This window comes from Hirundo rustica, chromosome 11 (assembly GCF_015227805.2).
Source record: "Hirundo rustica isolate bHirRus1 chromosome 11, bHirRus1.pri.v3, whole genome shotgun sequence".
Classification (NCBI taxonomy): Eukaryota; Metazoa; Chordata; class Aves; order Passeriformes; family Hirundinidae; genus Hirundo; species Hirundo rustica.
In genome coordinates, this window is record NC_053460.1 from 10404349 (window position 1) to 10416557 (window position 12209).

The 12209-nt window shown below is 42.0% G+C and overlaps 1 long non-coding RNA gene across 1 annotated transcript in view; it reads right to left on the reverse strand.

Annotated features, from left to right (window-relative positions):
* LOC120758017 (uncharacterized) overlaps nucleotides 1-12209 on the reverse strand; it is a 48999-nt gene that overhangs the window by 2256 nt on the left and 34534 nt on the right. The window contains exons 2-4 of the long non-coding RNA XR_005702744.1: nucleotides 5760-5861; nucleotides 3624-3702; nucleotides 1740-1862 (exon numbers count right to left, since the gene is read on the reverse strand). This is a non-coding gene — a long non-coding RNA (uncharacterized LOC120758017). The remainder of the gene's footprint in view (nucleotides 1-1739; nucleotides 1863-3623; nucleotides 3703-5759; nucleotides 5862-12209) is intronic.

The window sequence follows — 12209 nt, forward strand, 5'->3', positions numbered from 1 at the left end:
ACAATGGTTTGAGCCATGCTAGAAACAACCATCTTCAAATAAACACATTTGGCAACCATTTTAAAATGCGATTGTTGCTTGTCTGATAATGACAGAAGGGGTTTTGTTACTGATAAGGCTCTTATTACAAACCACTGCCTATGTAATCTTCAGCTTGATCACACAAAGTGCTAAGCACACTCACCCAACCCAGCAAAGACCTGAAGCATTAAGCTTTGTTTTGAAGATATGCATAATAGCAAGCAAGCCTTTTTACAGTACTTCTCTTCTGCAGACCTCAAAGAACTTCACAAAAGAGATCATCGCTGTTTGCACGGGAGGAAACTGAGGCTGAGAGAATCCAAATCGCACCCGGTGGGACTTGATGCTGTCCCAGTTTAGTATTCTGCACACTAGGTTTTACTGCCACCTTACCCTCCTGTTGACTTCAGAGTGTCATCATCACTTGCCCAGACTACGGTGGAGCTACCTGCCAAAAGTATCTTGTAATAAAGATTGTTGAAGGGTCCAGAATGTTACAGAACAATTTTTTGACTCTAAACCTATGGTAAAAACCAGGATTTTTTAATGCATTATACTGCTAATTCTGCTACAGTTGCCTTTTTACCCCTCTTTTTAGCAATAATTGATGAACCCTAAAAATTTACCATGAAAACATCCAGCAATATTTTATTGCCACCATAAAAACTAGGTACATACATATCTTGGTTTGTAAATGTTATGAGTGCGGACACCTACATGTCAACACTCAGTTTTACAACTGCATTTGAAAATGACATCAAAAGTTTCCAATCATGAGATCTACTCTCCTCCCTGGTGACATGTTCTTCAGCGGAAGAAAAAAACCCAGCTGAGCTGGAGATAGGGTTTATTTTCAGAACTATGCAGGGAGGTCAACATTCTTGCTAACAGGAGGCCCATGTCTAATTCCCCATGTCATATCCTAAACCTTTAATTCCAAAGAATCACCAACTTATCTCTTTTTTCTCTTTGTTTTTGGGGATTCTTTTGGCTTGGTGTTGTTTTGTGTGGACTTTGTTGTTTCGTTTGGATTTTTTTGTTCGAGTTCTTTTTTGGGGTTGGGTTTTTGGTTTTTTTTTTTGTAACAAACTATATTCCCAAGTAAAGTGACAATCACAAGTCACATTTGGCAAGAAATTGAAATGATCATGCTTTTTTCATGCCATTTATTATAATTCTCCCACAGCAATGGGCTTTGTTCTACTGTGTCCTCACCCTGAACTCTGGCTTCTATTTCAGCACACATTTGTAATTCTCTATCCCTGGGCTGAAGAGCTCAGACCCCTGGCTCACCAGAACAGCCCGAGACAGCTGGAGCAATGGTTTCTGAGGCATATCCATCCTTCTTGAATCACCAGCTCACAGCTGGCCAACTTTCTTATGTGTAACTGCTTGATCGGGCAAGAAGGAGAAAGAAGGAACTAAAAAACTGTATTGACTTTCACTTGGAGCCCCAGTCTGACCTCATTCAATTCAACAGGAATTCTGTTCTGATTTAAACAATGCCTGGATCGAATATTTATAAAGTTTTGTTTAACTGAAGTTTAGTTGTGAAAAACTACAGCAAAAATTTATTTGGGGGAAAAAAGATGAGTAAAAACTTCACCTGTTTTACTGTATACGCTCTCTTCTTTCACCTCAAGGAACAGAGTTGTAGCCTATTAAAAATGCCCACCATATCTTACAGCTATTTCAGTCATGCTGGACAGAATGACAACCTGAGAAGTTTCCGTGGTGGCACAGAGACATGAGTCTTCATCAGAGTGTTCTCCTCGGGGCTGGAGCGGGGACAGTTCCTCCAGCAAGACACCTCCGGAGAGGAATATTATGGCACAAGTGTTCTGAAACAAAAGCCCAGAACCAGGTAGCTGCAGCAATGAAACAGCATCTCTGCTTAAGAAGTAGGGCAGCTTAAAGGAGGAGACAGAGTTCTATTCAAAGTCAGAGAGAAAAAAAGCAACCTCTTGGTTTCCATCCAAATGCAAATAGAAAGCCATGTCGCAGCTGAAGAACTGGTTCCTGCCAGCTCCACCTGAGGAACAGGGCATTTCGCACAGTAGTAGTTAGAGCCTCCAGATGGCTTTGAGGTACAGCCCCTAAGCAGTTTAGTTTGACCTGAAAACCCCAGGGCATGGGAGAAGCTTCCCATCCCTGATCACAGAACATGGGCTGGGAGAATTCCTCTGAGCACTGATCCCTCTGCAGTAACACAAAGCAGAGCAACCTCACTAGGTTCGGGTCATTTCAGCTGCACCTCACTGTGCCATGGTGAATTTTCCTTTTAATTCCAATCGTTCTATACTTCAGAGAACTCATTCCTATCTTGTGCTAGCAATGACCAGTCTCCACTTTCATTCTCTCCCACTGAGACCCTTCCTATCCCCTCACAGAAATGAAACAACGGCACCCCAGTTGGAAATTATATGCCAGATACAGGGCCACATTCTCAACCGATGCAAATTATCCTAACTTCATTTACTCCAGTGGAGTTCTGGGTGTTTTCTATCAGATAAGGATGTGGACTTTAACATTAATCATGTGCAGAGAAAAACCCACCATTTCAAGCTTCATTATGAAACAAGTGCTACATTAGCACTAAGCATGGAAAATCTCAGAATTTCCCTTTAATGATCTTGAAGATTATGTGCAGCAGGAAAGAAGAAGTGGAAAATCTGTCATAAATATCATTGAATATTCTTAACAGCTGAAAGCTAGGCTTTTTAAAAGACTCTTGCCTGAAAAAAAACCCCAAAAACTAGAGTCTATTCATTAATTAGAAGCAAGGGGATTGGTTTGTCATTATACTATGTCAGTGAGAGAGTACACAATGGAAAGACAAAATTCTCAGGCCCAGAGACAGCATAAGCTAGGAAAAACAGTAGGTAAGCAAACACAGCTATTTGAAAATATATGTGATACGTGTAAGTAAGGAAAGAACTGAAAAATCTCAGGATGCACTTATGAGATATTGTCTGTTGAAGCTTGTTCTTTTCTTAGCCTCAGCAGCCCTTTTAGTCACTACACATCATCTGACAGTGCCAGGAAATCCCTGTGGTGGGGACTTGCCTTCCAGTGTCTCCAGTGACGGCTGCGGACAGGTTACACGAGTGGAGGCTGCACTGGGCTCCCCTCGCTCCCTGGTCTTGTGTAGTAGGCGCACAGAACACCTAATTCTAGGCAGGCATCAGAGGCTGCTGCTTGCATTGACTGTTACTTTAACTTTACCATGAATGAAAATGTTCCTCAAGTCAACCTCTTCCAGTCCTGGTCTATGCTCAGACACTACCCGAGACTGCTTCAGTTCCTATGCACCTCCCAAACCTCAGGTTGGCTCAGGCTTGAAGAAACACCTCCAACACCCTCTAACACCATCCTGACCTCAGAACAAGAGCAGAGTCCCAGTCTCTATCAAAGCAGCCATGGAAATGGAAAATGTTACAGCTTTGTGCACTGTCTCAGCAGGCTCTTATGAGTCTAAGGCACAGTGACACAAAACCTTGACAAGTGTCCATGTAATAAGAATAATGTTTGACAGGAGGACATAAAGAACTAGTCAAGAAGGTTGTAGCTGTGATAGTGTTTCTACAAGGAGATGAACTTACTTCCTTAGACGGTTGTGTGAAATAAAATCATCTTCTCTCTTCCACAGGAACTGGAATTCTACTAATTCCCTGTTATTTGCTAGAAAGAAAAAACAAAAAATGGTTAATATTGTCTGCTATGGGAAGGGAACTAAGCCAGCATGTAGTGGCTACATTTCACTGAAGTTTTTAACAGAATTAACACCCCAGAAGACTTCACTTGGAGAAAAGAACTGTCAACTACCACAGCCTTTATAAAAATTATCAGGTTACTTTGAATGCATTTGGGTGATGGTTACAAGGTTTTTTTTGCTTGGCTAAGTTTTATCATACTCCCTAATCATGCTGCCAAACATAATTTCATTTGCTCTTGTCTACGATATTCTTAGTGTCTCTATTTCCACAAAACTGTATCCACCTTGTACCCTTTTCCCACAGAAATCTTTGAATGTAGGAAAAACCATCCTTCTATATTTCTTTCTTTCCCTTATAGCTTTTTAATGACAAGTTTGGCCTCTTTTTGGAGTCAAACTTTTGTCAAACAAACAAACAAAAAAAACCCACAACAAAACCTTTTCGGGAAAGAAAGGAATGAATATGCAAACTACACAATTACAAATAGACAAATAAGAAGAATTACAATAGAATGTAATTAAAACATTACCATTTAGTTTATGGACTGAATTAATGCTCCCCTTCTCCAGTCTCTCATTTAGAGTTGGAGGGAGCAACAGAAATCCCTTGGTCTCAGCTGCTAAACCAGCAACGCCGTAGACCTTCGAAGGAATTCAGTTCTGCATGTGCATGACCAGTGAGCTCCCATGTATGTGTTTACAGAAGGATGGCTCCCACACTGCCATTACATTTCATTTTTAATACCAAAAACTCAGGTCCTGAGAAACTGTTTTACCCACTTATCAAATAATGTGCCAAGTCGAAAAAACTATCTTCAGTAATCTGCTAATCAGTCTTTCCTACTAAGGTCTATTCTATTGTCTGCATTTGAGATAATGAATATTAAAATTGCACAATTCATCCCACAGGGTGTTTTTCAAATTATACAGAGCACAATAGAATCCATTTTCTTGCTGTTGAAATTCCGCCTTCTTCAGGGTGGAAACACAGGAGATATGGATGAGTGGAACATAACACTGTGCAGCAAAGAGGGGAGGAGAAACCCATGCCAAATATAGCAGGGCAATCCTTTAATCCTACAGAAAAAAATGAAAAAGGTTCTTGGAACTTTTCAGCCTAATTTGATATCATCAGCCCCTGTGCACAAAATCAACCAGGTCTGCGTGTAACCCACAGGTGGCCAGACTGGGCAAAGAGAGCAGGTTGTGTAAGGAGTGACAAGATCAGCATTCAGGTTCCTCAGCCTCTCACATGTTCTTTGATTTACAGACAGGAAGGGATATCTTATAGGAAGCGAACAAGCACATACTTGCACATGTAAGTCCAGAAGACAATTTAAACTATCTAAATTATAGAATACAGCCCCAGAGAGGTGAAAGGCAGCATCAGCCTGGCCAGGTGCTGACCAGATATCCCAAAATGCTTGTTCTCTGGAAACAAGTGAACAACACAGGCTTTCACCATAGTTTGGTTTTATAATAATGTTTCCATTTATTACATGATAATTATTTAGAATGGCTAAAATTCACAGACAGTAAGTCTGAACAAAACTTTGGAAAGTAATCTCTCAGGGGCAAAACTTCTGGTGGGTTTTGTGAGAGAAAAGGCCCAGACTGAGGTTTTTAAAGTCAAGAAACTTCCAGCTCCAGAATCAAACAGAAAATCTTTTGCAAAAACCTATCTTGAGCTGCTTGTTCATTTATCATTGGATAGGTAGAATATTTAGCTCACACTAGCATGCTGTTTTCAGACCAGAAGGAGCCTTCTGCATTTCTTCCAAAAACCAAACCCAGAAGTTTTTGTGGTGGGGGCGGCATAGAGGCTGAGTAAGGCTATACTCTGCAGCTTCAGTGGCAGCTCAGCATCCCCTTCCCTCCCATCCAGAACTTCTCTGGCCTGGCAAGATCAGACATTTTAAAAGAAATGGGAAAATGCAGTTTATAATCTTAACATCCCTCCTTCTTTAAGATATACTGTACAGGTCGTAACTTATCCTTTTTAATAAAAAAGAAATAAATTTACCTTTTGAGTGTCATTTCTGACCACTACTGCCCCTTTTCTAAAGCCACGGGGCTTCACAGTAGACAGCCTGATGGAATTCCAGTTCACATCTTAATTTTCCTCCTGATAAAAGAGACAAAAAGTTCCTTTCAGTAAAAATAAAATTTAATATGGTCCTCAAATTTGATATATTACAACCTCCGACCTCAGCTTAATTGTTCACAAAGGGCTAACAGTACCACTGGCAAGTAAATGACTTCTACAGAGTGTTGCAACTCTGATAGCTGAAGAGAAGGGGAGCAGCAGTCTGACAGATAATCAAAATTTTTAATGTGAACCATAGTGAGAGAGGTTATTCAGAGCACAGCCAGACTGTAGGAGCCTTCTGCAGCTGCCATAGTAGCTCCTTAGGATGAGAAATGCTTAAACATCATCCTCACTCAACTTCGTTAAGTGTTGCTGCTGTTAGACACCGACCAATGGAGTCTGACACTTTACAGCAGCAGGCAGCAACGATCTGGGATCTGCACAGACAGAAACATGCTACTTGAATTTCTTTGGGGCCAAGGCTGCCCACTTCTGTGGCCCTCAAGAGCTTTTCTCAGAGTTTGACAAGGAACCGAGGAGAAGAGTATGAAGACAAAAAGAAAAGAGAGCTGCAAACACACCCACCACTGGCCCATGGAGGTTGACCTTTTAAAGGCTAGTGCAGAGAGCAGGATTTTAGTGAGGCAGCCAGGTCTCCCACAGCTCACACTGGTTTGCAAAGGAGGAGGCCATAGGAGCCAAGGCAAAGGCTGGGGTGGAAGAGAGCAAGGGGGAAGAAGTGATGTTTGTCCTGGTTGTCTGGTTTGAGAAGTTAGGAAAAGACCACATTTTTCCCCAGCTCTCCTCACCACGTGCTGTCCTGATGAAGTCCACAGACACCAGCATTCAGGGCTGGTGTGCAGAGAATGAACCCATGGAGTTGAAGGGACCCTATCACCAAAGAGGTCCTAACTTCCTTTTTCTACTGAGAGCACACAGTACAAAGTACTCAGTGGCTGGGAAGACAGCATGACACATAAGCTGGTTTACCTTGTTGTCTTTATTATATTGGATAAAAGCAGGAAAATCACATAGTTATCCCCTCAGCTAATTTGGTCCCTAAAGAAGAAAGGGATCAGGGGCCTACACAGGTGAGCAAATGCTCACCTGCACAGTTTAAAGCATTCCAGTTGCTCCAGGATATTGAAAAGCCAGCAGCAACAAAAAGGATTTATTTTCTCTCTGTTAATCTGGGTAACACTTTGCAGCAATATAACATCATAAATGAGTATGCTGAATAAAAATACAGTACACTGTCTATAAAGAGAGGGCACTTGCCAAAGTGCTGACTGTATGCATACATTTACACCTTACCAGGCACAGGTCATTAGCAGATGTACTTATACAGAGAATGCTGAATGCGGTTTCCTCCTTCCCCTCCAGATTCTGTGTGGGATCAACAACATCAAACAGCTCCCACAGAGAGCACTTGCAGCCCCCCGAGACCACCAACAATTGCGTTTGTCCTGGCAGCTGCTGCTCCCCTCAGGGTATGCTCCCCAGTGGGCTGCCCCCGTGAGCTCAGGCTGCAGCACAAAGGAGCACAAACTGTGTCCTGCCAGGAAAAGGAATTACAGACCTGCCAGCTAAGAGCATAAATGCCTGATGCCTCCTCCCCAAAACACGGAAGGCCACGGCAGCCTCCGTGCGAGCTCTCTCCAAGGCACGTACAGTCCGTGCTCCGTGGGATCGCCCCTGTGAACGCACACCCCCGGAGCTGCAGCACCACCCCGCCACACCAACTCTGCTCCACACCACTGCCAATCGTGTTTGGCTTCCTGACAGGCAAAAAGGATGGTGAAAACTATGCCTGTTTTCTTGTTGGTGAAAAGCAGCTGAGCTACCCACACGTGAAGGGAAAGAACATTTCCAGATCAGAGGGTGTCTGCAGCTCAGCAGCCAAAATCCCAAGCCTATTTCTAAATTAGGAATCCTGATATATCCAGCAGCAGCCACTAGTCATGTTAGCTGTCTCAGTGTCACTGGAAAGCAACTACCAAAGCCTTTAGAAGTTCATATTTCAATTTTAAAGCTGAGGCTATTTTAGCTAATGTCCCCAAGGCAATTGTCTGGTCAAATGTCAGAGTTTATATTGCTAAAGGAAATCACTATGTTTATGAGATCTCTGCAGTTTGGGAACCACATTAAACCCCATTTGACTTTCTCAGATTATACTGTGTTGTGGATATCTTTTTTTCCTTGTGTTTGGAACATATCTCAATCTCCTTGTATTCCTATGAGCCATTGAAAATATCTCCCTCTGTCATGTTTAAATATGAGCTTCACTGCTGTAGGATTTTTCTCCACTAGTTCACTTATTAAAAAAGAAAAAAATTCAATTTATATTGTTTCTGTATGCTTCTGAGTCTGATATCCTGCAAATTGGTAATTTATTTACTTTTTCATTAGCAAAACATTGTGCGAATTTTGGTATTTTGTGACTAATGCTAAGATTCAAACTTTAATTTAAGCCTTTAATGCCCAAGGTTCCCCTTCCTTTTTGTCTCTCTGGGCTTCTTGGGTTTTGCCCTACTCACTGCATTACTGGCAGCAGGGCTTGGCAGTTTTGCTTTGGCATAGGCACAGTGCAGGTGTTACCTGTGGCTGCAGAGGAGCTCTGTCAGCTGCCCTCCACACAAGTTTCACTCTGCCCATGTTCATGGGCTGGTTGCACCTCAGAGATTCCCTGGATGTGTAATTTGGGCTAAGGCATTTGGAGTCTTACATATCCGCTCAAGTAATGTGGCTTGAAAGCATTTCTTGATTTGCAGACTTTAAAACCCCATACTTTCTCCACCGCTACACTAAAGTGCTTGTTCCTCTGCCAGGCTTGAGTCATTAAAACTCTTTGCCTTTTTTGCTAGCAGTGGGCTTGTTCTCATGTTTTTAATGTCTCCTCCATTTGGGGTTTATACATGTCTGAGTGTCATGACACCTACAAGCTAGCACCAAATTCCATGTACAGTTAATCCCACTGAATTTGTCACTTCAAAGAGCTTGAGATGCCCAAAAAAACTATGGAAATGTGTTTGTTTAAGTTTGGTCTTGACAGAAGACTTGGGCAAAGAAGCTGGACTTCTTCACTGTGTGGAAGCACTGATGATGGACATAAACGTGAAAGTTCCTATTCCGAGGAGCTTTCTTCCCAAAGATTTTAACTTAAAGGCCTTACACTTAATTTTGTAAATATTAAAGGCTACTTCTACAGTAGCCTGTATTGAAGACGATCCTTTACAAAACCCAATGTAGATAACACACTGTGTGATGAAAAGCTACACCTTTAAACACAGAAGAGAACAAACTCAATTTTCTGTTTCCATGGAAGACTGTGGTTCTTCTCTTCCACGTTCCCAGTCCCCTGCACGTGGTTATAGGGCTGCAGCACCCAGCACCTGCCCACACACAATAGCTCCCGTGTCTGAAACAAAACAATGTAAAAGGAGCATTTTAGAAGCAAAAGAGAGAGGGCAATAATATTCACAGTCAAGGTTGGTTTCATTTTAGCTTTGCTCTCCTCGTATTTCTGCTAGATCCTCCCCGCTCTGAAAAACAACAGGTACCAGATGCTGAGAAGATAGCACTGAGCTAAGCCTGGAAGCTAAATTTTCTGATTATCTTTCATACAACAAGCATCTGTACTTTTTAGATTTATTTATCTAAACAAGTACCTCCATTTCCTTCAGGTATTTTTTTTTTTTTCTTCATATTATTGGCTGACACCCAAGTAGGTAAAGTATTTCAGTGCCATCCCATTTCTGGGTTCAAATAAAAATTTTTAAAAATTAAATAAATAAAAAGAAAGAAACAGTGTAAGGTTGATCACACACTTGTTATTAAGTCAAAGCCGGATTCAAGTGTTTGTGTGAGGTAGAATTATCTCATTCTTTTTGTCTGTGTCTTTCTGTGATCTACCAGTCAAGTATGTGATTGGATTTCAGCTCAACAAAACCTTAAATTACACACCTATTGTGCCTGAGCTAAGCCTAGTTTCACAGCACTGGAGAAGGCTCCTCACTGCTCTTTTGGCACTGTTCGATCTGGCTTCTGCTATCATCCGCAGGTTGATGAATGAGTAATAGGATTAGAAAGTCTCATCTCTGAAATGCTATAATTGTCACATTTGGTGAATTGACAAAGGCCTGGGTGATGGAGAAGTGCTCCATAATGTAAAGTCATGCGTTCAACCTGCAATCACTTGCCAAGGCCAAGAGAATGGGAGGAATAAAAAGAATCCCTTCAGCTCCCCATTTGTCCAACATACACACATATCTCACCCTCTAAATTAACCTTTTATGCATGAGTTTGTTGGAAGGCAGAGCGCTCTGGCTCTTACAGGCTCTTATCTCTCTGGAAGGGAGATGATATACTTGTTGATTCTTTGGTTAGTGCAGGAGATTAAAAAGTCTAGAAGGGCTAGAGCAGGGGGCAGATTTTCTTGTCTTCCCCAGCAATCTTCAATTCAAAACACCAGGGGAGAGATCTTCCCCGAGGCAAGCTGAAAAGAGCAACTCAAGCCATGGCTCAACAGCTGAGGATCTGAGACTCTATTCATATGGACTGACTGTCTTTCCACCCACCTTCTTGGGGTCAGTAGCACACTGGTTCTGGCAGAAATTCCACACTTTTCTCTCTGTAGGCCCACCTATATCAACCAACATGCATCTGAAAATGGACAAAGTTTACAGTGGCTCCTATCCCAAGTCTCTTCTAAAAGCATAGATTTCCAAAGAAATTTACAAGCCAGACTTGGGTAGATGTGTTACTAAGGTACATAGGGGACTTACGTGCCTAAATATCTATGTGAATATAGTATTGAACAGCTTAACAGCAGGAGGAAAAAAAAAAAAAAAGTTTTACTTATCCTGTCTCCTGTTTACTATTTTAAATTCCACTGTTTACAAACAATAGCGAAAAACCTGTTTTTAAATACAAGAATGGAGAATTTAAAAAAATATAAAGGAGTAGTTCTCTATTCCAAAGAACCATCAGCACTGTCTTCTCCTGAGAAATGGCTTCATGCCATGCATACAAATTAACAGAACTTTATTCCTGTCCACCTCTTATTAAAAAAGAATTTCAGAAGCTAACATCCCTTTTGCTGAAACAATGCGTCCCCAAATGCTCTACAGATGCAGCATGTGAGGTCAACATTCACCATCCGCTTTCTCTGTCAGTGTGAGTTTCACTTTAATTACAAGTGCATGTTTTGCACATTGTAAAACCACCCCTGGCTCTGACCACCATAAGAAAAAGAACATTTAGCTCAGGAAACAGTAGCTGACCCTGTCTGCTCTTTTTCTTCCTTGGCATCAGCTAAGACTATTAACACCTTATGTGTGTTGCCTGTGTGTCCCACATATGTGTGCTCTGCATCCATTTCATGCAGTACCTGTCGTAAGTGCATACCAGAAGCTGCCCACTGGGAGTTCTCTGCTTTGTTTGACTCCTCTTCTTGCTGTCTTGCTTAGCTATTGAATTCATCTGCTTGACAGAGAAACCTTTCTATGTACTAAAAGCTTTGTCCTTGGAAAGCTGTGACATTAGACTTAAACACATAGAGAGGCCTTTTTCACCTCCCAGTTCACTTCCTAATTATTCATTCCCAACAGAGGAAATCAGGAGAAACCTCGGCAGCCAATGTAAACATTTTGTAGTGGAAGGCAATTTTTTTTCTCCCCAAGAGCACAGTGAGGCCATGATAGTTGAGCTCCTTACAGAGAAATTGCTCTGGCTTTTGTACAACAGAAAAATGCCCAATAAGAATTGTTTTTTGGGTGGGAAAGTACTAAAACGGAATAAACCAGACCATCTGATGGTGACTATTTTGCTCTGAGAGTCCTTTGCCAAATAATTTCAGAGAAAAGTTCCAAGTCTCCAATGTATGTTCCATTTACAATTTTCATTTTCTTCCTCCCCAGGTTGGAGCAGCTTTCCTACATGCCCGACTAGTACCTTGTAACACAGGATAAGATCACCCAGTAGCTGTTCCTTTAGAGATTTTCCTCCCAAAGTGGCAGCTGCTCTAAAGAATCCCTTTCCACGAGACCAGTGTCTTCCCTGCGGGAGCACCTTCCCCCTCTTCACATGCTCAAACTGAGACGGTCGCTTTTCAGAGCACTTCGTTATTAATGGAAGTAGGTGTCCTGTGCAAATAATTTGCAGAAACAGGGCTCCAGCCAATATTTTTCCAGTCTCACTGTAACCTTAACTGCAACACACAATATTGGCTGGCTCCCAGGAACCATCAGTGGGAAGCGCATACAGCAACAGGCCACCCACTTACTGTTTTCTTAGAGAAAGTTTGCCAGGAGTGATACGCAGCTTGCACCACCTTCCTGAAATGTTTCCACACTCCCTGAGCTTGCGCAGGTCTGCTCCTACCAA